Source organism: Aedes albopictus, chromosome 2 (genome assembly GCF_035046485.1).
Source record: "Aedes albopictus strain Foshan chromosome 2, AalbF5, whole genome shotgun sequence".
NCBI lineage: Eukaryota > Metazoa > Arthropoda > Insecta > Diptera > Culicidae > Aedes > Aedes albopictus.
In genome coordinates this window covers 464,172,550-464,198,563 of record NC_085137.1, presented here as the reverse complement: position 1 = coordinate 464,198,563, position 26,014 = coordinate 464,172,550, and the positions used below count along the sequence as shown (strand labels likewise).

The window sequence follows — 26,014 nt, the reverse complement described above, 5'->3', positions numbered from 1 at the left end:
GGCATACCCCTATGAACGGAGTGCGAATTCCGAAAAAGCTACCGATCGATAGAATTTGTGATGAAAACAGAACAATACATTAGGCAGTCGGGTGCCTGAAACTTTTGCCAGTCTTGGTAAGGTGGTATGAAAACTACCAACCAAGCCGATCTGTTTAAAAGCACAGGTCGCACGGCAGAAGTTTCACGCATTCGATGTATTCGTTCAATACATGGCCTACTTGCCTAATTTCACCTTCTATAAAAATTTTCACACTTGTTCGCTACCTAGCGAATTCTATCATATCTATCATTTCATTATCCACTTTGATCTCTACTCCCTTATACTATGAGTAGAAAGAGACCGATATAGCCACAAAATCATCAAGTTATTACTTCAAGAGTTCCTCCAGGGATTAACCGGAAATTTCTTCTATTATTCTTTCAAAAACAAATTCCGGGATTATTTTAAACATTTCTGCAAGAACTCTTGTTTGGATTCCTTCAGAAACTCCCGCAGGAATTAATCCAGGATTTCCTCAGGAATTTCAGCGGTTTCTTCAGTATTTCCCCTAAAACTTCTTCAGAAATTCCTCCTGGAATTTCCTCAGAAATCGAACTTTGTATTTCATCAGGAATGAATCTTGAGATTCCTCCAGGAACTCCTCAAGGGATTTCTTCGGAAATTCCTCCCGGATTTTTTTCAAGAATTATTCCTGGTATTCCTCCTGGCATTCCTCTAGGATTTCATTCAGGCATTTCTGCAGAGACTCTTGCAAGAGTTCTACCAAGAATTTCTCCAGGAATAACCCCAGGCATTTCCTCAGGAACTACTCCAGGAATTTATTCAAGAATAGATCCAGGATTTCTTCCATGAATTTCTCCGAAAATTCTTCCAGGGTTTCCTCCAAGAATTAATCCAGGAATATCTTCTCTAGGGTCTCCTCTGCACATTCCTCCAGGATTTATTTCATGGATCCCTCCAGAAATTCCACCGATGATTCCTGCAGTAATTCATCCAGAAAATCCTCCTGGAACTCCACCAGAAATTCCTTTCCGAATTCCGCTAAAAATTTCTGGATTCCTTCCAGAATTCCTCTAGAGATTCTTCCAGGAATTCATTCAGGGATTCTCATGGTATTCATTTAGGGATTCCTCCTGGAGTTCTTCCATGAATTGAATAGTTCCACGGAATTTCCCCAAGATTTTTTATAGAGATTTGTCCAGCAATTCCTCCTAAGGTTCTCCCAGAAATTGTTTTGGGGATTCCTCCAGGTTTCTTTTGAAACGAGGTGGTCAATACTATCAGTGCCGGGCCGATTCAAGACCCTAGATTTCTCCGGCAGTCCCAGGGTCGGCTAGCTACTGGGTAATCAAGGGCACATTTCGCGATACAAAAACACTAAACCAAGAACTTTCACCCAGGAATTCTTCCAAGTAATTCTCTAGAAATTCCTCTACAGATGCCTCCAGGAATTCCTCAAGAGGTTTCTTAAGAATTACCCTAAGAATCCCTTCAGAAAGTCCTCCAAGAATTGAATAAGGAACTCCCATAGGAATTCCTTCAGAAATTATAACCGCAATTCCTTCAGAAATTTCTCCTGAAATTCCTCCAAAAATTCCTCTGGGAATTCCTCTAGAAATTTCTCTTGGAATTTCTTCAGAAATTTCTCTTGGAGTTTCTTCAGAAATTTCTCTTGAAATTTCTGCAGAATTTTTTTTTGGAATTTCTTCAGAATTGCGGAAATTGCTTCAGGGATTTCTCCAGGGATTTTTCCAAGAATTTTCCCAGGGATTCTTCCAAGAATTTCTCCATAAATTTCCTATAGGAATTTTTCAAGAGGTTTCTTCAGGAATTTCTCCTGGGAGTTTCTCCACGGACTCATCCTGGGATTTCTCCAGGAATTCATTTAGAGATTGCTCCAGGAGTTCTTCTAAAGGTCCCTCCCAGAATTCGTCTAAAAACTCCACCAGGAACTCATCTAAAAATTTATCCAGAGATTGCTCCAGGCATTAGTCCAGGAATTTCTCCAGGGATTTCTTAAGGAATTTCTAGAGAGATTCCTCCTGGAATTGATACAGGCATGTCTCCAGGAATTTATCCAGGGGTTCCTCCAGGCATTCCTCCAGAGATTTATAAAGGGATTCCTCCAGGCATTCCTCCAGGATTCCTTCAGAAATTACTACCGCAATTTCTCTAAGAATTTATCTAGAAAATCCTCCAGGGATTCATTAAGAAATTATCCCAAGAATTCCTCCCGGAGTTTATCCAAGAAATAATCCAATAATTCTTCCTGAAATTCCTGAATGAATACCTTCTGAGATTTCTCTAGGAATTCCTTCAAATATTTTTTTCAGAAATCCTCCAGGAAATCCTCAGGGGATTCTTTTAAAAATTTCCCCAGAAATTCTTTCCGGAATTTATTCAAGAATTATTCCTGGCATTCTTCCAGGATTTTATCCAGGCATTTCTCCAGGGACTCCTCCAGGAGTTCTACCACGAATTTCACAAAAAAAATACCCCAGGTATTTCTTCAGCAATACCTCCCCCAAGTAACACAGAAAACATCTTCTAAAATGTAATTTGAAAAAGATGTTGCAGTACAGTATTATAAGTGAAACTACATACATCTTATGTTGAAATCAAGTTTTAACTATGTTCAGCAATAACATATTTTTAAAAATCTTGTCAATCTCAGAACAAGTTATAATAACGTTTATTTAATGTTGATAACACAAGATTTTTGTCTCATCTCCTTCCTTCAGTTAAAGAATATATGTGAAACATCAGCAGCACATATTAATAACCTTTGGGCACAAACATGTTACGATAACGTTATTTTTATGTTTTGAATACGTTAATATACCAGTTTGGAAGTTCGTATTCTCTTCTCACTCACTAAGATATTCTTCATGAAACATGTTTTGTACTTAAAAAATACGAGGCCATTCAATTATGATATTCTCAACTTTGTTGAAAATCGGAGTTTTCGACTAGCGAAGTTGGGGTTTTCTCCAAATCCGTGTGTCGGACCTAATTTCGGAAGTGGTACGCTGTATAGTAAACCTGGCCAGCTATACAGCGCACCACTTCCGAAGTTAGGTCCGACGCACGGATTTGGAGAAAAAACCAACTTCACTAGTCGAAAATTCCGGGTTCCAACTGCATGGGGAATATTCTTCGCACTTAAATGTCCGGCCAATAACAGCAAATGTTCACTTAAGGTACTTACGTGTCGACTACATCTCACTTCGAAGCACAGTTTAATCTTTAATCACTGGGAATATTAGAATTCTTTTGCTCCAGGAGAAACTTCGCTCAAACTTTGTTATTGTTATACTTTAGTTCAAAACAGGTATCCAAAAACAAAAATCATATCGTTGGAAACGGATGTTTCAAATTCGTTGCTATAACGTTTTCTGAATGTATTTCAACCAATTGAAGTAGTTTTCGGCAAACATGTTATTGAGAAGTGCTAGCGATGTAATTTAACCGTACTTCTAATGTTTTGAATTCTGTCCTATCAGTCCAGATAAATTAAAGTGCCTGTTCAAAAGTTTCATACAAATAACTTTATGTAAAACCGTTTGTCCATTTGCAAAGGTTTTCTATTATTTTTTCTTATGACGTTTTAAACATTTATTGAAATAATATATTTTCCTTACTTGTAACGAACGTAAATTCTACGATCTAAAAGCAGATCATTATTACAAACAGTATTCTAAAACTTCCTGACCGTACTGTGTCATGAAGCCCCCATGTTGCATGTCTGAAAATTGTTCGAAAATCTCACACAAACCCGAGAGATGAAAGAACTTCCTTTCTTATTTTAAATCGGATGGATAGCCAATAAATTAATGAAGAGTGAATGCGTTGATTTCACCATAAATTTTTAATGGCACATGAAATTATGTCATAGTGACCAAACACTGAGATGGTAAATTACAAATAGAATGTAAGGTTCGAAAATTATTTTGAGCCATTACCAAATACCACATAATAGCTGTCACATCAATTTGCACGGATTGCGTTTTTCAAATAACTTTTTTTCCTGCTAGCAATAAATTAGTATTTGGAATGTTTTTGAGAACATTATCAATACATATTCTTATGTTATAATAATGTATTGAAAAACATCTTTAGCAACATCGAAGATGTTTTATAAGCCGCCATTTTTTGCGCTTTTTCGGTTATATAAGTGTACGAAATTAAGTTTCGCACTCGAGAAACAAAACATGGGCGTTTGTATGAAACATGTATTTTAAACATTAATACAACAAGTTGTGTTACTTGGGCCGGGAATTTATTCAGGAATGGATCCAGGAATGGATCCAGGAATTTCTTCGGAAATTCGTACAGCAATTCCATCAGGAATTCTTCCAGGAATTCTTCCAGAAATTCCACCGATGATTCCTCCAGTAATTCTTCCAAAAATTACTTCTGAAATTGCTCCTGTAATTTCTCCAGAAATTCCTCTGGAAATTTCTCCTGGAACTCCATTAGAAACTCCTCTCAGAATTCCTCTAGGAATTTATTCAGAAATTCCTCCATGGATTCCTTCCAGAATTCCTCTAGAGATTCTTCCAGGAATTCCTCCTGAGATTCTGCCTGGAACTTGTTCGGAAGTTCCTCCAGGAATTCCTCCTAAGGTTCCTCCAGAAATTTGTAGCAGGGATATCTGCAGGGTACTTTCCGAGAATTCCTCCAGGGATTCTTCCAAGAATTTCTGTATAAATTTCTCTTAGAATTTTTGCTGAGAGGTTTTCCTTAAGAGGTTTCTTCAGAAATACCCCAGAAATTCCTTCAGAAAGTCCTTCGAGAATTCATATAGGAATTCCTTCAGGAATTCCTCAGAAATTACTACCGCAATGTCTCCAGGGGCTCCTCCAGAAATTCCACTAAGATTTACCGCAGGTATTTCTTCAGAAATTGATCTAGGAATTTCTTCGGAAATTCCTACAGCACTCCTCCAGGAATTTCTGCAGGAAATCCTTCAGAGATTGCTTCCGATATTCTTTCAGGAGATTCTTCAGCAAATTCTATAGGAATTTCTCCAAGGGACTCCTCCGGAAATTCTTGCAGGTTTCCTCCAGGAATTAATCCATGAATTTTAACTCCTCTAGAAATCAGTCCAGGAGTTATTTTACGGGTTCTTCTAGAAATTCCACCAGGAATTCCTCCAAGAAAATACCAGAAAATCCTGTAGGGATTCCTCTAAGGATTCTTCCGTGAGATTCCTCCAGTAATTCCTCCAAGAATTCCTCCTGGAATTCCTCCAGAAATTTCTCTGGGAATTCTTCTAGTAATTTATCTTGGAATTTCATCAGAAATTTCTCTAATGCTGCAGGCGTTACTCCAGGAACTTCTCCAGGGATGCCTCTTTCAGAAATTTCTCCATTAATTTCTCCAGGGAATCCGCCAGGAATTTATCCAGAAAATTTTCTAGGATTTCTTCCAGAAATACATCTAGGAATTGCTGAGAAAATTTGCTTTTGATTTCACAAAAAAAAATGTGTCTATGATGCTTCGTTCTAGAGTTATGATTTTTCAAAGTAGGTGGTGCCTGTGGAAAATGTTTGTTTTTCACTGGAGTTTTCCGGAAAATTAGGCAACCCTGATTTTTTTAGTTTAGTTTTTCAAATATATATGATCCTTACCTATGAAAAAAATATTAACCTTCAGAACCTTCGTACCAATTTGTACGATAATAAAAAAAAAAACCCCTAATGCTCCAGGCATTAGTCCAGGAACTTTTCCAGAGATTCTGCATGGAATTTTTCCAGAAGGTTCTTATTACGAAAAAATAATAAAGCACTGTAACTGCACAATAAAATATACCATATTATAGTGGAACACTACAAATGCGTAATAAAATTGGACATAACAGAAGGACAAATACAACACACAACATATATCTTGCCCTGTTACCTAGTGGATAACAGTTTCCGATGACAGAATGACGAGGTTTAATAAATGTTGTTGGTCCATCAGTCAATCCTGTAATCGTATTTTGTCTGGCAGGTTGCCCTTCGTTCGCAGCATGTGTTGCTTTCATAGCTTGAGTTTTGTCTAGGAATTTCAAATCCTAAGGGGGCCGTTCGATTCGGGTTTCATCACTACAGTTCTATAACTTGAAGCCTGTGCCTGGGAAAGGTTTACATCTTTAGTACTCAATCACGACCCGAAATGGCCTGAATGTTGGCAATCGAAATAGGATTGCGGGCCCCTATTCTGTTAGAGCCCTATAAATGTGAATTAATACTAGGAGAATATTTACAAGTTAAAATAGCACATTTAGCACAAAAATAAAACTTGTAATATTCTCCCGGATTTCCTCCAGAAATACATATTGGAACTCCTCCTGTGATTTCTCGAAGAATTCCTCCTGGGATTCCTCCAGGATTGCATCCAGAAATTTCTCCAAGGATTCATCTTACAAAAATTCTAGTAATTTCTACAGGGATTTCTGATGCGGATTCTTCAAACTTTTTTCCTGAAATTCCTCGCAAAATTGCTCTTCGGATTCCTCCAGCAATTCATCCAGGGATTCCTCCAGGGATAGTTTCAGAAATTATTCCAGGGATTCCTGCAGGTATTGCTCCGAGATTTCTTGTGATGATTTCTTCCGAAATTTCTTTCGGGATTTTTTCAAAAATTTATTCAGCGATTAGTTAAACATTTTCAGTATTCCGTTCATAATGTTTTTCCGGGATTCACCCCAAGTTTTTTTTTGGATTACTTGTAGATTTTCTGAATAATTTGAAGGATTCAGGTATCAGGTATCAGTAGGTCGGCTCTAGAGGCACGTTCTCCTCCATTCGGGAAATTTGTGCCATCGCCATGAACACGAGCCTATTCATCATTTACCTGACGGAGAAGGGAAGGAAAAAGGATATGACATGGGAAAGGACAGGTAAGGGAATAGGATCGTCATACTCGCAAAAGCGTACCACAATGGGTTCAAACAGCGCCCTGAGAAGGGCACTGTGATAACGCATAAAGCATAAAGAGAGCCTATAGCTCTTTACCACAGCGGGTCAAGAACAACAGAACGTCCTGAAGATTCAGGTTTCTGAAGTCAGTTCACTTAATAAGTGTTTCCCGAGTACTCGGAAACGCAATTGCGCAAACACTGGACAGTTACATATTAAATGATACGAAGTTCCATAATCGGATTCACAGCTATCACAGGCAAATGAATCAGCTTGCTGAATATTCGCCATGTGATAACTGAGTCGGCAGTGGCCAGTCAATGCTTTGACCAGCATGCTGCAATTCTGCTTTGACAGATTTGTTAGATACTTTGCCACCCCTAGAGATGGCTCAGTACAATACAATTTGACGACATGACTTCAAACTATTCCAGTATTGTTTGTGCTGAGTGGCAGCCCAGGTGTCAATCTGAAGCTTCACCGAACACTTAGATACCGGAATAGCTGGCTCAGGACCAATGAAGTCATGTGATGCTCCAGTGCGAGCTAACTCATCAGCCAATTCATTTCCAGCGATGGAAGAATAGCCAGGTACCCATACAAGGTGAACAGCGTTTCCTCTAGTAAACCGAGTACCCATAGACGGTAAGTGCAAGAAAGTGCTTCTTGTTTGAGATGAATGTGTAGTGGGGCAACGTCAAAGAGAACTTCGAGCGCTGCCGTGGGAGTTGAAGAGAACGCTCCAGACATCGCCATTAAGCACATCCTTTGGAGATGGCCTAATTTTGATTGGACCGTTCTCACTTCGCCCTTTTGCCACCACACCAGACATCCATAAGCCAATATTGGCCGAACCACAGTTGTGTAAATCCATTTGATATACTTGGGTTTAAGACCCCAAGTTGTACCAAAGGTTCGCCGGCATTCCCCGAAGGCCATACAAGCTTTCATGATTCTGAACTCAACATGAGGTGTCCAGGAAAGCTTGGAATCAAGAATGACTCCAACGTACTTTACCTGTTCAGTCACATTGATTTCAGAATCAAAGAGACGTAAAGGTCGAACACCATTACGGTTTCGCTTTTCCGTGAAAAGAACAATAGATGTTTTACTCGGATTTACCGAAAGGCCATATTGGCGACACCAAGCCTCAACTACCTGAAGAGCGTTTTGCATCAGGTCGAAAAGGGTGCTGATGCACATACCGACTAACAATGTTAGGTAGTCGTCGGCAAAACCATAAGTAGGAAAACCGCTATTATTGAGTTGCCTCAATAGCGTATCTGCTACGAGATTCCACAAAAATGGTGATAAGACTCCCCCTTGGGGGCATCCACAAACACTCAATTTCCTAATCGCAGCTTGACGCAATGTCGAGAAGAGATGTCGGTTTTTGAGCATTTGGTGAATCCAATTGGAAATCATTGGAGATATACCATGACCCCGTGCGCCTTCCAATATGGCATCGAAAGGCACGTTGTCAAAGGCACCCTCGATATCTAAGAAAACACCCAAGCAGGATTGCTTTTGAGCGAATGCTTTCTCGATATCGTAAACAACTTTGTGTAAAAGAGTCACAGTGGACTTTCCAGATTGGTAAGCATGTTGGTTCACATGAAGAGGCACATTGGCCAGATGAACATCACGGATGTGATGATCGACTATGCGTTCTAAGCATTTCAGAAGAAAAGAGGTCAATCTGATAGGTCTGAAGCTCTTTGCTTCTTCATACGACGCGCGACCCACTTTCGGAATAAACTTTACAATAATATCCCGCCAGGATTTGGGAATATACCCTGTAGCAAAACTGCAAACAAGTAGTTGTTTCAAAACATGTTTGAAATGATCAAATCCCTTCTGAAGCAAAATAGGATAAATCCCATCTGCCCCAGGAGATTTGAAAGGAGCGAAGCTATTAAGTGCCCATTCAATCGATTCTAAAGTTATGATACTCCGAGCCGAAGCTAAAGAATCATAACTACAAGAAAAGATATCAGGTTCATCCGAAGATGTAATATCCACACATCCGGGGAAGTGTGTACTGAATAAACATTCCAAAACTTCCTCATCAGAGGAAGTGAAATCACCATTTGGCAAACGAAGTTCGTTCACTTGAAAATCCTTAGATTTTGCAAGGATTTTGTTCAATCGACTGGCTTCACTCAGACTGGAAACATTTGTACAAAGGTTTTTCCAGCCGGATCGTTCAGCAGACCGAAGAGCTTTCTGGTAGGCCTTGCGAGCCGACCTGAAAGCCTCCGATCCAGCCGAACGTCGTTTGTTCCAACTCTTTCTACATTGTTTCCTGAGCTTCGCCAGATCGGAGTTCCACCAAGGGGTTCCTCTTGTGGTCTTCACAGACCGCAGAGGGCAGGCTTCTTCAAAAGCTTCCATGATGAAGGCCGTTGTAGTATCAACGGCATCATCTAAATCACTTGGAATGTCAATTGATGGTGAGTATCCATGAAATTTGGCTGCAACCAAATCGGTAAAGAGATCTCAGTTGGTTGACCGGGGGTTCCTGAAACGCAAAGTTTGCGAAGTAACATTCACATGTTCAAACAAGATGTAGCGATGGTCAGATAAAGATTCTTCATCTGACACATGCCAATTGGTCAGCTCGTGACTAATTCTGCTAGAGCAAAGCATTATGTCTAACACTTCCTCTCTACCAGATACCATGAAGGTTGGGCGGTTGCCTATGTTAAGTAATCCAAGATCTGTACTACTTAAGTATTCCATCAAACTGGAGCCTCTCAAATTGATGTCGGAGCTGCCCCAGATTATATGGTGAGCATTAGCATCACTACCAACAATTAGCGGAAGGCCTTTTGAAGTGCAGTATGCAATGACTTGCTTGAAAGCATCCGTAGGGGATGGTTCATCATGCGGTAAATAAACCGAACAATAGACGTATTTCCTGTTGAGGTTTCCAACAGATACATCGATTGTGATAGCACATACATCTCTAGTAGTTAGTTCAGAGATGAGTGTAGCAACGATTGCGTTATTGACAAGCACACATGCTCGAGGCATGACACGTGAGTTTGCCATTTCATTTTTACTGAAAGTAGCAAACACCGGATTCACAAGGTTTCCTAGATAGAAATTCCCCTTACGGAAGTAAGGTTCTTGGACCAAGGCCACTTGGGCTGAACCATTTTGCATAAGTCTGCAAAGATTGATTGTTGCTGTTCTTTTATGCTGGAAATTGATCTGAGCTATCCTAACCGTAGCCACTACCCAAACTAGGCAAGATTAAAACTCTTCGCAACAACAGCACAACAAAGAACAGCAGCATCAAAACCAGATCGGTATCGATTGGAAAACACCAAAGGCGAGGATACACGGAATACAATGTAAATCGCATAATGCGACACCATATAGTTGAAAATTTAAACTAATTAACAACATCTTCATAATCCCGTCCTTATTTAGCCTCAAGTGAGACTAAAGAAGGGCAGCCGATTGTCTCGGAGAAACACAAGGTCCCCTGCACCTTTGCTCCGGTTAGCGCAGTAAGGGCAACATACTGTGGAGGGCGCCCTGGTACTCCACAGGCTCCGTTTGCGGTTAGGTTTTTATTAGACCCCCCTAGCCATTCATAGGCACGGTAAGCATGAAGCCGCATCACACCATGAATTAGGGGTCACCTGTTGGTGGACTCTTACCACCGGAACAGGCGATCCGTAGTGTTATTCTTAGCCAATTGAGACAATCGCTACCGACACTACACAGCTATCTAGGTTGATCGAGAAAAGAAGTTAATATTGATGATCAACTTCATACGGGCCCGAACAGCCGCAAAATTGCCCGAATTCCTCGCAAAATTGCTCTTCGGATTCCTCCAGCAATTCATCCAGGGATTCCTCCAGGGATAGTTTCAGAAATTATTCCAGGGATTCCTGCAGGTATTGCTCCGAGATTTCTTGTGATGATTTCTTCCGAAATTTCTTTCGGGATTTTTTCAAAAATTTATTCAGCGATTAGTTAAACATTTTCAGTATTCCGTTCATAATGTTTTTCCGGGATTCACCCCAAGTTTTTTTTTGGATTACTTGTAGATTTTCTGAATAATTTGAAGGATTTCTAGAGGAATTCAACCAGCGATTTGTATTGAAATTCTTTTAAATAATTTTAGAGGGACACAGAAGTCAAGAAATTCTCCAAGAAGTCATCCCTAAATTCTTTCAGAATTATCTCATGAATACCAAGTCTTTCACAAGTCCAATCATGAATACCTTCAAGATTGCCCCTTGCAGCACCAGCTTTTGAATATATTAAAACTTCCTCAATGACCATTTGAATTTGTGCGTTGTTTGATAGACGCAAAAATACCTTTGGTCCACGAATTAAAAGAAATCATTAATTATGTGACATCTATTCTCACTAGGAATTCAAAAACTGTTGCTGGAATTCCAATGCAAATTCAACCAGATTGTTTTCCTACATGATACTTGAATTCCATAAAGAAGCACCTAACCGAATTTTGCAGCAATGCTGCTAGAAAATTCTTAAAGATACTCATCAAGGAATTCCTGGAAATTATCATTTAGATTCAATTTCTCAGCGATTTAAAAAAGAAGATGTACAAAGTATTGATTTTTATATAATTCTGGTTATATAAAATTTCAAAACAAAACAAACTAATTACATAGACCATTTTGGACAATGATCTTGTAAAGAGTGACAAGTTGAGAATTGTCTCTAATAACTGTCAATATAAACACATATTATGCCAAATAAATGTCTATTATAGATCTATGTTTGTCACCACGACAGTGGTTTTCAGATTTTTTTCTAATTTCCATATATGAAGTCATGGAAAATTTCTGGGGGGGGCCTGGCGGATTCTGGGGGGGGCCTGGCCCCCCTGGCCCCCCCTCTAGTTACGCCAATGTGTATGCGATAATTGGCGGGCATCATGTTACTGTGTATCGTTCTCAAAGTCCTCCGCAAAGTGATCCTTAACCGGATACAGACGATTATTGACGCAACTCTCCGACGGCAGCAAGCAGGATTCCGTGCCGTGCGCTCCTGTGTAGACCATATTGCCATGCTACGTATCATCCTGGAGCAAACCAATGAATTCCAAGTGCCTCTCTACCTGGTGTTCATTGATAACGAAAACGCTTTCGACCGTCTCAATCACGAAAACATGTGGGGAGCCCTCAGGTGCAAGGGTGTCCCTGAGAAAATCATCGGCCTCATTGAAGCACAGTACAGGGCATTTTCGTGCAGAGTGCAGCACAACGGTGTCTTATCCTATCCCAACCGGGTCGTTGAGGCAAGAATGTATACTATCACCGCTATTGTTCTCCATCGTAATCGACGAGATCCTGGTATGTGATCGTGAACCAAATCGTGGGTTGTTCTGATAGTCCATTACCTAAGAGCACCTACATGATTTCGAATTGGATGATGACGTTAAGTGCCCCACACAATGCATACGTTTGCGTGTGCGTGACAGTAGTTTGACACATTTCCCATGGGAAAACTGTCAAAAAACGCAAACCTCGACGGAACGGACGCTATGTGTTCCAGGCTTTACTCGCCTAGCTCTACGGTGCTCTGATATGAAGAGCAAGCTCGATGATCTTGTCAATTGCTCCTCGGCGGCACATCTCGGTTGAAGGTAACCAACGTCAACAAGACCAAATCGTTAGATGTAAACATCTCTTCCAACTCTTCCAGATTTACGGTAGCAGGGCAAGCAGTGGAGAGTGTTGAAAGCTTCCAATGTCTTGGTAGTCAAATGACGGCCGCAATTGACGAGATCCTGGTATGTGATCGTGAACCAAATCGTGGGTTGTTCTGGTAGTCCATTACCTAAGAGCACCTACATGATTTCGAATGTGCACCACCGTGAGTGCCCAGGACTGAAAGTATTCTTGGTGGAATATTTTCCATGAAACTTTCTTCCAAAATTCCTCCTGAAATTTCTCCAGAGAAACCTTGAGAAATTTCACCAAGAATTCAAGAATTCTTCTAGAAAACCTACCATGCTAAAGAAATTCCTCTATGGAATGTTTCAGAAATTTTTCTGCGGATTCTTTCAGAAAACTATACTTGTATTCTAGACATTCTAACAGCGTTTTATTTTAAGAAAATCTAAAGTTCAGAATTCTTTCAGAAATTTCAGGAATTTCTTTTAAAAAAATTCAGAATTTTCCTTCGGAAATATTTATTCGAGATGCCACAAGCTCCTCTATCAAACTTCATTTTTTTTTCAAATTTCCTTACAAAATGGCTCTATTGGTTCATGGATTGTCTGCAGGAAGTTCTCCAAAAGTTCTTTCTTGATTTTGTTTAGTGGTTCCAGGAGATATTCTTTATGAGTTCTTCCGAGTATTCCTTCATGTATTTCTTCAGAAATGTCCTCATGGATTTATTCCAAGAATACTTTCAGGAATCCTTACCCGTATTCTTTGAGTAATTCAGAAATTTATTCACAAACAATTCCTAGAAAATTTTACATAAGATTTTCTTCAGACGTTCTTTCAGGGGTTCCTTTAAAAAAATACGTTCCCGAATGCCTCCGGAAATTCTTTCACAAAATCATCCATAAATTTAAGTAATTGTTTTCTTATTTATTTCTTATTATATTTATTGTTAAATCTTCATGAGAATTTGACCAACAATTTCTGTGAGAGAGTTAGCTACTCTTTTCCAGAATTCCTTTAATTTTTTCTTGGATTCTGTCCCATGATCCAGGGATTCGTTTAAGAATATCTCCCGAAACTTCCACAGGAATTAGATAGGCAGCTTATTCCAAAACTCTTTCGAAGATTTTTTTAGAAATTTCTCCATTGATTTCAACTAAAACTTACTCAGAAACATCACCAAAGGCGTTTTTCAGTAGTTTCTTTATGAATGTAAGCAAGCGAGAATCTCAGATTTTTTCCATTGATTTTTTTGTAATTTTCAGCGATTTTTTTTTTAATTCTTCCAAGGGTTCTTTCGGAATCTTTCCGTAAATTTTGTCAAGAGTTACCGAAGAATGTCTAGAAAGTTTCTTTGTGGAATACTTCCTGCGGTTCCTTCAGAAATATCTCCTGGGACTCCAGGAATTCTTCCGGTTATTTCTCCATAGAGATTTGCAAAAGTGTTTAATGAAATTACATAAAAAATAACAAAGTAGTTCTTCAAAGGTAACCTGAAGGAATTTTCAAAGGAATGTTTATAAATTACCTAGAGAGATTCCTGAATAAACATTATTGAAGCAATCGTTCGAGTTCCTGGAAGAATCACTGAGGAATACCTGGAGAAACTCTTAAGATAGATTTAGCAAACATTTCTAGAAGAATTTTATGAGAAACTTTTGGAGAAACTTTAGAAAAACAATCCTGGAGAAGTTTCTGAGAAAATCCCTTGAAGGATTTCTAAACAACATCCTTGAGGAATTTTGGAATTAAATGTAGAAGAAGTTTTTGAAATTTTTGAAACCCTTCAAAAATTTCAGACAAAGGTACTGGCGAATTTCTTGAATAAATCTCTTAAAGACTTTCTGTATAATAATTTGAAACAAACCCTGGAAGAACTCCTGGAGATACTTCTAGAGGAATTTTTAAAATGATTTCTTGCAAAATGTCTGAAAGGTATTAGTGGATGAAAATCACTGAAGCAATTTCTGTAGAGGAATTGTCGGAGTAAATTTTAATCAAATGGAAGAATTTTTTAAAAATCATGAATTTTTTGAAGGAATATTTGAAGCAATGCCTGAAAAATTGGAGAATGCTGTGCTGCAATTTCAAGAAGAATTTATTTGGATATTTCTTTAGTAGCGCCAAGAAATAAATGCTGTTGTGGTTTCTGAAAGAACAAAAACGAATCTCTGAAGGGTCCCCGGGATATTTTCTGAAAAAAAAACCCCTGAATACTTTCAAAAGAAGTTTACGATCCAACCCCTGGAGGAACTTATAAAAGAACCTCTTGAGAATTTTCTGGAGGAACTTCTGAACAAACGCTTTAAAGCGAATCCCTGGATGAATCCCTGAATAGAACCCTAAGCGAATGTATAGTCTATACATTCGCGAGAAAGTGATTAAGGCACCTCTCGAGTTCCAACAATTTCAGAAATATGAATTTCTCAAGGAATCGGAGAGAATTATCGTTTATTTGGAAAAAGTTCAATATTAAAGTAATTTCTTTATACGGGTACCAGTATGTGGGGCGCCTGAATTTGAAAACTTTGAGTTACCAGCTCTGATATAATCATGACAGCGTTTGTCTTGTGATTTTTAGAATATAATACCATAAGATAGAAACGTGTGGCTTTGTGTATTTCTACCTAGAGGAATTCTTTATAAATTTCCTGGTGAATGTCCTCAAGGATTCTCTCAAAAATATATAGTAACTTTCGAGGATGGTTTTTATTGAAACCTCTGATTACACACATTTCACTCAAGGTAGGCGACAATTGTTCTTTGGGCATTTGAAGCAAATTATTCTGTATTTACGTTGTTTAAGGAGTAGTGGTAGCAAACCACGAAAAAAAAATGCCGAATAAGACGCGGCCGAGTAGGGTAAACTGAGTGACGCCGACATCGCCGTCGCCGCTGCCTCACATTTCTATAAACACCGGTGCTGGTGAAATCTGCTTCGGCGCCATTGACAAAGAGGGGGGCTGTGTACCCTCTTTCATCCTTCTCTTTCTCGTGTTTGCTTAGGAGAGTGAGTGAGAGAAAAAAAGCTAGCTACGCCAATGATCGGCGCACACGTCTACCCCAAATGTTGTTTATTAATATAAAATTTTACTAAGAACCTCACTGTTCGTATATGCCCTGCACATCACGAAAATGGAAATTATGCGCCACCTGTCTGTCAGCCGTTTAAGTACATTAGACGTTACTCTCGTTCGTGGAGAACGATAAAAGCTCAAAATCAACGAAAAGGTTATCATGGCGTACCACCGCCTTCCGGGGCACCATGATATAAAAGGAGATCAAGTAACTAGCATCGTTCTCTTTTCTGCACCGAAGCACCATCTTGGCGCCATTACTCTAAGAGGATCTCTGCGCCACCCTACCATCTGAAATTTAGTGAAACATCTTTAAATATGTAATTTTGAACTATATAATCTTGTGAATTAAGTTAAGTGTCGATTTTAAGTAAAAGAGTTAAGAAGAAATAAACTAGTGGATTTTCTGACTGTGTTAGTGAAAGTATTGGACTTTCTGAAGATTCATTTGAAGTTCTATCTATTCGATCTGGGAAGATCCATCGCCCTACATTTTGACCGTTACTGCTCACTGTGCTCTCGACACTCACCAAAAAGACACCAAAGGCTTACCATTAAATATGCCAAAAGGTACCGGAAAGATATTCGTAGTGTCTATTGTCCGATGAGAAGGAGAGACCTACCATGACCCTTGCACAAATTTATCCATGAGGCAGAGGGGCCCATATAGCCGAGGCGGTAAACGCACGGGTATTCAGCATGACCATGCTGAGGGTGACGGGTTCGATTCCCGGTCGGTCCAGGATCTTTTCGTAAAGGAAATTTCCTTGACTTCCTTGGGCATAGAGTATCTTCGTGCCTGCCACACGATATACACATGCAAAATGGTCATTGGCAGAGGAAGCTCTCAGTTAAAAACTGTGGAAGTGCTCATAGAACACTAAGCTGAGAAGCAGGCCTTGTCCCAGTGAGGACGTTACGCCAAGAAGAGGAGAGGAGGAGGCAGAGATGCCAGATTATTTTATCAAAAATCTGCATCAATACAGATTTTTAAAATCAGTTTTTTTTTCTGTACTCTGTATCTTGTCAGTACCTATAGAAGGTCAAAAATCTGTTTAATACAGAAAAATCTGTATATTTTGCATCTCTGCCATGAGGTGACGTCTATAGCCTTATGGGTTTTCAGCGAGACCATGCTAAAGGTAACGGCTTCGATTCCCTGTTGGTCCAGGAACTTTTCGTAATGGAAATTTCCTATACATTTGATTGTAACGCGCTGCACAGAGAATCTTGGGAAAAATGCATAATATCTCCAACGATCTAATTCAACACAAGTGAAAGTTTTAGAATAGGGCTTTATCAATAATATCTCAAACAATCTGTCAAATCCTTTAAATACAATCAGTATCGCTCTCCCTAGAAACTGGTCCAGATACTTCAGAAGAATCTTCCAGGTATCCTACCAAGAAAATGCTAAAGATCTCTGTAAAAATCACTTTCCAGTGTTCATTTGCAGAATTTACTGAAGATCTTGAAGAATAGATGTGATGACAGTATGAACAAAGTATCTTATCTGAAACCACGGAACGGAAGTACAACTCAGTACAAATTGTGCAATCAAAAAGTGGAAACTGCTATCCTTGAAAACGTCCTTAAGATTTTTTCGTTCTTACGCATTTAATTTCGACAGTGTAATTAGACAACAAGTCGACTGGTATAAATGTTTTGAATCGTCCGTTGGTCACAGTCAACACCACCTAATGCGATAATCATGATTTTTGATTTGATATCAAGGCTGATTTTAACTGTCATTATTGAAACACTTGTATTTAAGCCAGAGTTTAAAATTTTCATTTTCAATGAGTGAAATCAACATGAATTTCGAAAGTTCTCAATTGACGGACCAACATAAAATTCATTTTAGTAAAGGAATTATTTCTTTTATGCGTTCGTTGTTCTGTTGCTGACAATTTTCACTGAGCAACAAAACTAGATTATAACTCCCGATTAAACTTCCAATCACCATAACACTTGGGTATAGCAATTGATTGGAATACTAACCATCTGTTCCATATGTTCATTAAATCGATTTTTGTGTTTGTTAACAGAAGTTGAATATTTTAAATGTGCAAGAAAATACTCATGACAGGGAATTGAATGTAAAAAGAAAGGCGTTTAGCTGACAATGAATGTGACGAAACACAAATATGTGTAATTAAAATGTCAATTTTCATTTTACTCTCTGATTAACCATTATGTGGCCGACAGGGTACCTGGAACCAGATTTAGAATTCATTATAAGTCATCCATTCAACACGTGATGATTCATGAGACACTTCTTGAAGAAGCTTTCGGGTCATGCATGATGATGGTGATGATGACAATGGTGCATGATAAAGGGCTACCATTCATTGTAGCACGGTAACTTCTCCCGAAAGCAGTGGGCTGTCCACCCAAAGTAATTTGAGCAAGTAGATTGAAGCACATTCGGGGTTGGCTGTGTGAGGGTCGGGTGGCCAAATCATCATCAAAAGAATTCAAAGGATCTTTTTGACATTCTAGCTGATAATATGATCATCAGAAATGATTCCTTCTGTTGGTTTCTAGTTTTATCATTCAAGGATAAGTTAGCGCTGAAACTGTCCTCTCTATATCATAGGCTGTTCTTTCGAGATATAGTGAGGTGGTGTCACTGTTCTGACATGATCATTTATTGTGTTCACCATTCATTTTTCGGCCAAACGGAATTCGGCCAAATGGCATTCAACCAAATGACTTGAAACTGTATCATATAGTTTTTTTTTTTCACTAATAACTTACCTATTTTTGTTTAACCTTGCTTACGCTGTTCATTTTATAAAATAAATATGTCTTTGATAATTTTCAATTATCAAAATGCTTTTTCAATTAAAAAATGTGATTTTTTAAATTTTAAACGAGAGAACACCTTTTTCTGAGCCACCATGATTTTTTTTTCAGATTTTGGTAAGAACAATAAAACACAACATAAAATTTCATATTCAACATACATTTGAAATGTATGATTCTTTTAGCAAGATAAAATAAAATGTCAGCTCAATCAGCAATTAATATCAAATCAGCAATTAATATGTATGAAGTTTGCAACTGAGCTTGAAAATAGTATGACTTTGCGTATTATCAGCAGGTTTGTTCGCTTCGGCTTGGGGTCGGTTTTTGTCGGCCAAATTTTCTGAAACTTGGTCGTTTTCAGCTTGGTTGGAAAGTTTTGACTTCAATATACCGCATTTAGTTCACCACTGGACTGCGCACTGAATATTCATAAGTGCGAATTCCAAAAGTAGTATTTGACCCATATTATTAATTTGAACATCACCCTACCTCTTTCCCTACGAACAGTTTTACCCTTTCAGGACGGTTGGGTCATTTGCACCTCGCTGACGCGTTCTACAGCAGCAAGGTTGGTGAAAAAAGTAGTCCCGAAGGTGTTAAACGTATGATGAAAATGCTAAAAAAAATATCAGTTTGCAATGGAAACGAAATCTTCAGTGTTGACTCGTATTATGAGGGATGGTCTGTAATTGCTCTTTTTTCAAACGTTATACCACTTTTAAAATGTCAACCAATGCGAGAGTCAATGAAAAGATCAACAAAGTAGACAAAATGATGTAACAAGGATGTATTGGAGAGTATCAATATCCGAAAACACACCAAGTGACGTCACAATTTCCGTGGATTGGAATAGAAGCGCGTATGTGTTATTTTTGGTGATATCTGCATACGTCATGGCATTTTTCTACTGTATTACATCACGAGTACTTACCCTTTAGATTTGCAGGAAGCATTCTTAAAGTCTGTCTGCATAAAATGTTCGGAACACACCAGAAGATTTTTCACGCTTTTCAAGTCTGGACTTATGTATTGCATCCATTTTTGTTTATTTTCGACGCTCCTGTAAACAAGATGTTCGGTAATATTATGTTTCCAGTTCAAAACCGAATTAGCGACATTTTTTCTTTTACTTCCGCTGCTTTTGCCTTGCGTTTAACACTATGTCGGAAGTGGGGCGCTGTATACAGTACCAGGTGTACAATACAGCGCCCCACTTCCGACATTGTGTTTAACGTAAGGCAAAAGCAGCGGAAGTAAAAGAAAAAATGTCGCTAATTCGGTTTTGAACTGGAAACATAATAAATGCATCAAATTGATAGCTACACATTCAACCTTTTATCCACAGCGAAAAATGAAACGTTAGATGTGGAAGAAGAGAAACAATTCAAAATGGCACACGTTTTTCTGCGCATTGTAACGTAGTTCAACTTTGCCGGGAGCACGGTTTATTTCGCGTTGTTTAAATACTCTCACTCCTTGCAGCGAAGTCAAATGTTTTCTCCTGTCAAAGTACACGCTAAAGCTATGAGCCTCAAAATGAATCTTTTTTTTAATCTGATGCACTTGTTTTGCTAGGTTCCTACAACAGTTCGAGGCGTCAAAGAAGTGGGGTGACACAGCTATCAAACGCGGTACATCGCCGCTCTCACCATTATCGTTTTTGGTACGGAGCGTTTTGGTACCCACTTTCTGGTCGGTTTTCCCTAACTTGCTCTTGATTTTCGGGTGTGCGGCTCGTGTGTTGCTAGTGCTTATTTCGGAAGTTACACATTTCAAACGAAATTGTTGTTTTTATGATTGTTTCTCTTTCTTTATCACTTTGCACGATATTATATATCGCAGCGAAGCAGTGTCCATGTTTCAAGTGCATTTTTTCATGAATTAGGCCATCAAAACAAAAACATTGGATGCCATGTTGAATCGGATGCTAAGAGAACGTCCAGAAACTATGTCACGCATTGAGGCGGTATGGGGATTTATCAAAGTGTAACGACCTGTGCATAATTTCCGGAGGTTTCATAAAAAGTGTGACATCGAGGAGGGGGGCGGGGTTTTCGTGGCGTAATTTATGAACGTTCCCTAAGCCGTGTAGCACGGAATCAGAAATCAATCCAAATATAGGCCGCCAGAATTTTGCTCACTTTCTGGTAGGGATCAGTCGATTTGACGTTTGCCTTGTGTCGTTTAACAGCTAATCGATATAATCGATCATCAATCTTATCGACACTTATCGATTTGCTATCAAATGACACAAGCAAAATGTCAAATCGGCTGATCCCTACCAGAAAGTGACATCGACTCTTCCGTGCGAGAATCCAAATTTGACTGAGGTTACAGGATTACAGCACATTTAACATGGAAAGAACTCAAGAAAGTACATCTGCTTGTCACTAATGAAAATTCGAACGAGCCAAACAAGATGTTTGAGCATTGGTTTCATTTTGGACAAACATTTGACCCTGTGTACTGGGATTCAAACCTGCTTAACCCTCCTTTGACATTAGGGTCATTTTTGATCCAAACCGTACACTACGTCAGCGAGCTGTTCCCAAGGATATGCAAAAGGAGGGTTAATAGCACTGAGTGAATAGATTACGCCCGATCACGCCAAATACCAATGTCAACAACATGAATGCAACGCATGACGTCATCACACTCTTGAAAATTACTATTTGCATACTTGAAACATTTCACTCAGCGGTATCCGCGGATCTATGTTTACTCTACTGTCTATAGAAATTACATGAGAGGAGACTCGCAGAAGCGAGCGCGGTGCAGTTTAAGCTGCTTGATGGCGTGCGTAGTTAGGGCGAAATCTGCAATATCTAATCGATTAAATGCAACCGCGCAAACCTTTTTGCGTTTTCGCACAAGTTTGTGCGATAGTTTTCTTGCAACGCACAATAAATATAGCGCACGAGTTTTTAAGAGTGCGAAAACTTAAATAAAAGTGCGCAATTGCAACAAATCAACTTGGTGTGTTCAGAGCACTTATTCAGCATAAATCAAAGAAATAGTGCGCCGAAGACATCAAGGGCTCATTCAAATATTACGTAACGCAAAATTTGACAATTTTAGACCCCCTCCCTCCCCCACGTAACAACTTTTGTATGAGCAATTTTGAAATTTTGTATGAAGCGTAACACAGTGCTAGACCCCCTCCCTCCCCCCTCAGCGTTACGTAATATTTGAACGAACCCCAACTGGATTTGATGCAATCGCTCACTTTTATTAACATTATCACACTTATAAAGACTGAGTGCGCAGTCCAGTGGTGAACTTAATGCGCAATAATAACAAAAAAATATTGCGGCGCACCTTCTTCTTGGTACCTTGCTTATGTATACCAGCTGGTCTAAAATGATGTATAAAAATTTGAAATTTTCCGTGTAAAAAGCGTGATTTCAACCGCAAGGTGGCGCACCGATCAGCGTTGAAAATTTGCCACTTTCTGATACTGAACATGTACTTCCTTTCTTTGCTGAAACTCTTGTAGGGTTTTGTCAGGACATACATACAAAACTTCGTGTTCAGTGTTCAGGCACGTAGTTTGCTTCTGTATGGCCTGACAAAATCTAAGAGAAGTTTCAGATGAAATGCTTTGTTCATCTCTTCTTTTACAAATAAACACAGGAAGTGCTGCAGCATGATTCATGGTGGATTATCAGAAAGGACAATGTAAATAGGTACACTGAACTCAATCCAGCTGTTTCGTTCTATTTTCCGACCTCAGAAATAACTCGAAGTACCAAAAGATCCGTATTACCGGAAGAATAGTTGGAAGGTATCGTGTGTCCTATCTACAAAAAGGGCGATAAGTTGGATGGCGGGGACTATCGCTTGATCATACTACTGAGCGCTGCCTACAAGATACTCTCTCAAATCTCATGCCGCCGTCTATCACCGATGGCGAAAGAGTTCAATATCAGGCTGGGTATATGGGTGAACGCGCTACAACGGACCAGATGTTCGCCATCCGCCAGGTGTTGCAGAAATGCCGCGAATACAACGTGCCCACACTTCACTTGTTTATCGATTTCAAATCGGCGTATGATACAATCGATTGAGAACAGCTATGGTAGATTATGCACGAAGACGGATTCCCGGATAAACTGATACAAATGATCAAGGCAACGACGGATCGGGTGATGTGCGTAGTTCGAGTATCGGGGACACTCTCGAATCCCTTCGAATCTCGCATAGGGTTACGGCAAGGTGATGGTCTTTCGTGCTTGCTGTTCAACATTGCTTTAGATGGTGTAATTAGGAGAGCGGGGATAAACACGAGTGGAACGATTTTCACGAAGTCCGTTCAGCTGCTTGGTTTCGCTGATGATATTGATATTATTGTTCGTAAATTTGAGACGATGGCGGAAACGTACATCCGACTGAAGAGTGAAGCCAAGCGAATCGGATTAGTCATTAATGTGTCGATGATAAAGGACATGATGGCAAAGGGCTCCAGGGAGGAATCACTTCGCCCGCCACCCCGAATTTCTATCGACGACGCTGATGAAATCGAGGCAGCTGAAGAATTCGTGTATTTGAGCTCACTAGTGACCGCCGACAACGACACCAGCAGAGAAATTCAGAGATGCATTTTAGCAGAAAATCGAGCTTACTTTGGACTCCGCAGAACTCTACGTTCGAACAAAGTTCGCCGTCACACGAAGGTAACTATCTACAAAACGCTGATTAGACCGGTAGTTCTCTATGCGTACGAAGCGCCCTTGGAGTTTTCGAACGGAAGGTGCTGCGTATCATCTACGGCGGAGTGCAGATGGAAAACGGAAATAGAAGAAGGCGAACCACACGCTGTATCAGTTGCTGGGAGAACCAACCATCGTCTACACCGCGAAAATTGGGAGGCTACGGTGGGCGGGTCATGTCATCAGGATGTCGGATAGCAAAGTGGTTCTTGAGAGTCATCCGACCGGTACAAGAAGACGTGGTGCGTTGCGAGCTAGGTGGGTCGACCCTTCCACTGCGGACCCTACGCAGAGTGCGGAACTGGAGACAAACAGCCATGGACCGAGTGGAATAGAAACGGCTACTATGTACAGCAGAGGCCACCCCGGCCTTAGCCTGATCGGTAAGATAAGTATACATTAGAGTGGGTCATCGTTTATATGGAAAAATGAAAAATTAAATGGTATCCCATCAGATCAAAGCTTTTTTGATCCCTTTTCAGGACCCAAATAAGTGTGCAAAATTTGGGCACGATCGGTTATGTCTACGTTTTGCGCATCACGTTTGAAGTTTATATGGGGTTTTACATGGGAAAACACACTTTTTTGCATTTCTCTCATAACAAGCTCGAATTTTTCTAAAACCATGTAACCGATAAAGTGAAAGCATAGCCTAGGGTGTCTTGAAAAACTTTGTCGAAGACCGCGAAGTGATCTGAAGCTTATGAAAAAAGTTATAGCGTTGGCATTGCTTGGCGAAACAGCATGATTTTGTTGCTATTGTTATTCCATTACATGTTAAAACATAAAGACATGCATGCGGTTAGCTGTTTATAACTATTTTCACAGGCATCGGATCGCTTTGCGGTCTTCAACAAAGTTTTTCAGAACATCCTAGGCTATCATTTTACAGTATCGGTTAAAAAAATTCAGACAAACTTTTTCAACTTATGACAAAAATGCAAAAAAGTGCACAGATACTCAGGACCCGAAACGGAACCAAAAAAGCTTTGATCTGAGAAAACGGTTCCGATGATCCACACTAGTATACATCTGTTTGAATAAATGACACAAGTTTTGTTATAATATTGTTACTAAAATTATAACAAATATTAATATAAATGATATGGTAATTCACATGAAAAAATCCTTATAACAAAATTATACTGTTGTAATAATTTTGTTATGTTCTTGTTATGTGCTTTTTTCGGGAAGGTGCTGTGTACCATCTACGAGGGAGTGCAGATGGAATACGGGATTTGAGGAAGGCGAATGAACCACGAACTGCGTCAGCTACTGAGAGAACCAACCATCGTCCACATCGCGAAAATCGGGAGGCTACGGTGGGCGGGTCACATCATCAGGATGTCGGATGGCAACCCGACTAAAATGGTTCTCGAGAGTCATCAGACCGGTACAAGAAAACGTGGTGCGTAGCGAGCTAGGTGGGTCGATCAAGTGGAGGACGATCTGCGGACCATTCGCAGAATGCGGAACTGGAGACACACAGCTATGGACCGAGTAGAATGGAGACGACTACTATGTACAGCAGAGGCCACTCAGGCCTTAGTCTGACAGGTAAGGCAAATGGAACGAGCTCACAAAAAAAAAAAATTATTTTTTCCGAATCATATGCAATTGTTTTGTGTATGCTACGTCCGCAGTCTATCCCGAGCAATAATTCACTCACTGATGGTGCGGAATTCAGCAATCATAAAATCAGTTACAAACAAACACCCCAGACGAAGACAATCGGATATAACAAAGCCGAACAGGAACCCCTCGTGCTGTAGATTTGTATCTGTCTTGTAGAGTCACAGCTAGTGCATTTACCATGATTTAATTCCTGTAGAGCAGCCAGTCACAACACAGTAGCAAAGGACAGGGAACGATTTTTGTGGAGAGGATTGGTTGTTTTGTGTGTTTCCATCACCGGAAAGCAACAGCAGCAACGCACAGAATGAGGGGTGATTTGTTGCAATGCGGTTCAGTTCAGCCACCCTCACTCGGTTGCTCGTAAGTTATGCTACTGGTTGTTGTTGTTGGATGTTGTGCGTTTATGCTCTAATGGCCTATGCTGAAACAAGCCCGGATCACCAGTCGTAGTAGTACGTACACGTCTTTGTTTCCTTGCATTGTTGGTGAGTTGTTAGTCATGTTGTACAAGTAGTTATCGACAAGTGGCGGTATACCTCTAGTCCTATAGACACAAGTGGTCGCATGAATTTGCGCTTGGCGGATAATTAAATCATTGAAAAACCACTTGATGCTGATTTGCTAGCGATGCTCTGCAGGGGTGATTGAAGGGGAAGAATACGAGTGTCGTGAGCAAGAGGTATACATTAATGTGCAACGCATGGTTGATGGTAACATCAATTGGAACTGTTGACGCATTGTTCGTGTGCGACGGAGTTGAGAAGCAAAATCGGTATTGCATCTGTAAGGGAAGTTTGAATGCGATTGTTCGAAGTCAAACACACGTCAAAAACATCTTCCTTTGCCAATAGGATTGAGACGCTTGCATTATTGAAAGTCTTTTGAAGGTGTTGGAGACAAAAGTTTTTTCTTTTCGGTCCACTACGAAATTTTCTTTATTGATAGCTTTAATGATAAACTAAATTCAATGAAGAACTTCATCACATTCCTTACAAAATGTAGTTCTTCTTCTACTTCTTCTTCTTCTTCTTCTTCTTCTTCTTTATGGCTCTACATCCCGAACTGGGACTTAGCCTGCCTTTTTCGGCTTTTCGGGCCCGTATGAAGTTGATCACCAATATTAACTTCTTTTCCCGATCAGCCTAGATAGCTGTGTAGTGTCGGTAGCGGTTAGTTCAACTGGCTAAGAATAGCACTACGGACCGCCT

General features: G+C 39.8%; 1 protein-coding gene across 1 annotated transcript in view; it reads right to left on the bottom strand.

Annotated features, from left to right (window-relative positions):
- Positions 1-26,014, bottom strand: part of LOC109418925 (uncharacterized) — a 276,024-nt gene that overhangs the window by 171,888 nt on the left and 78,122 nt on the right. The window lies entirely within an intron of this gene.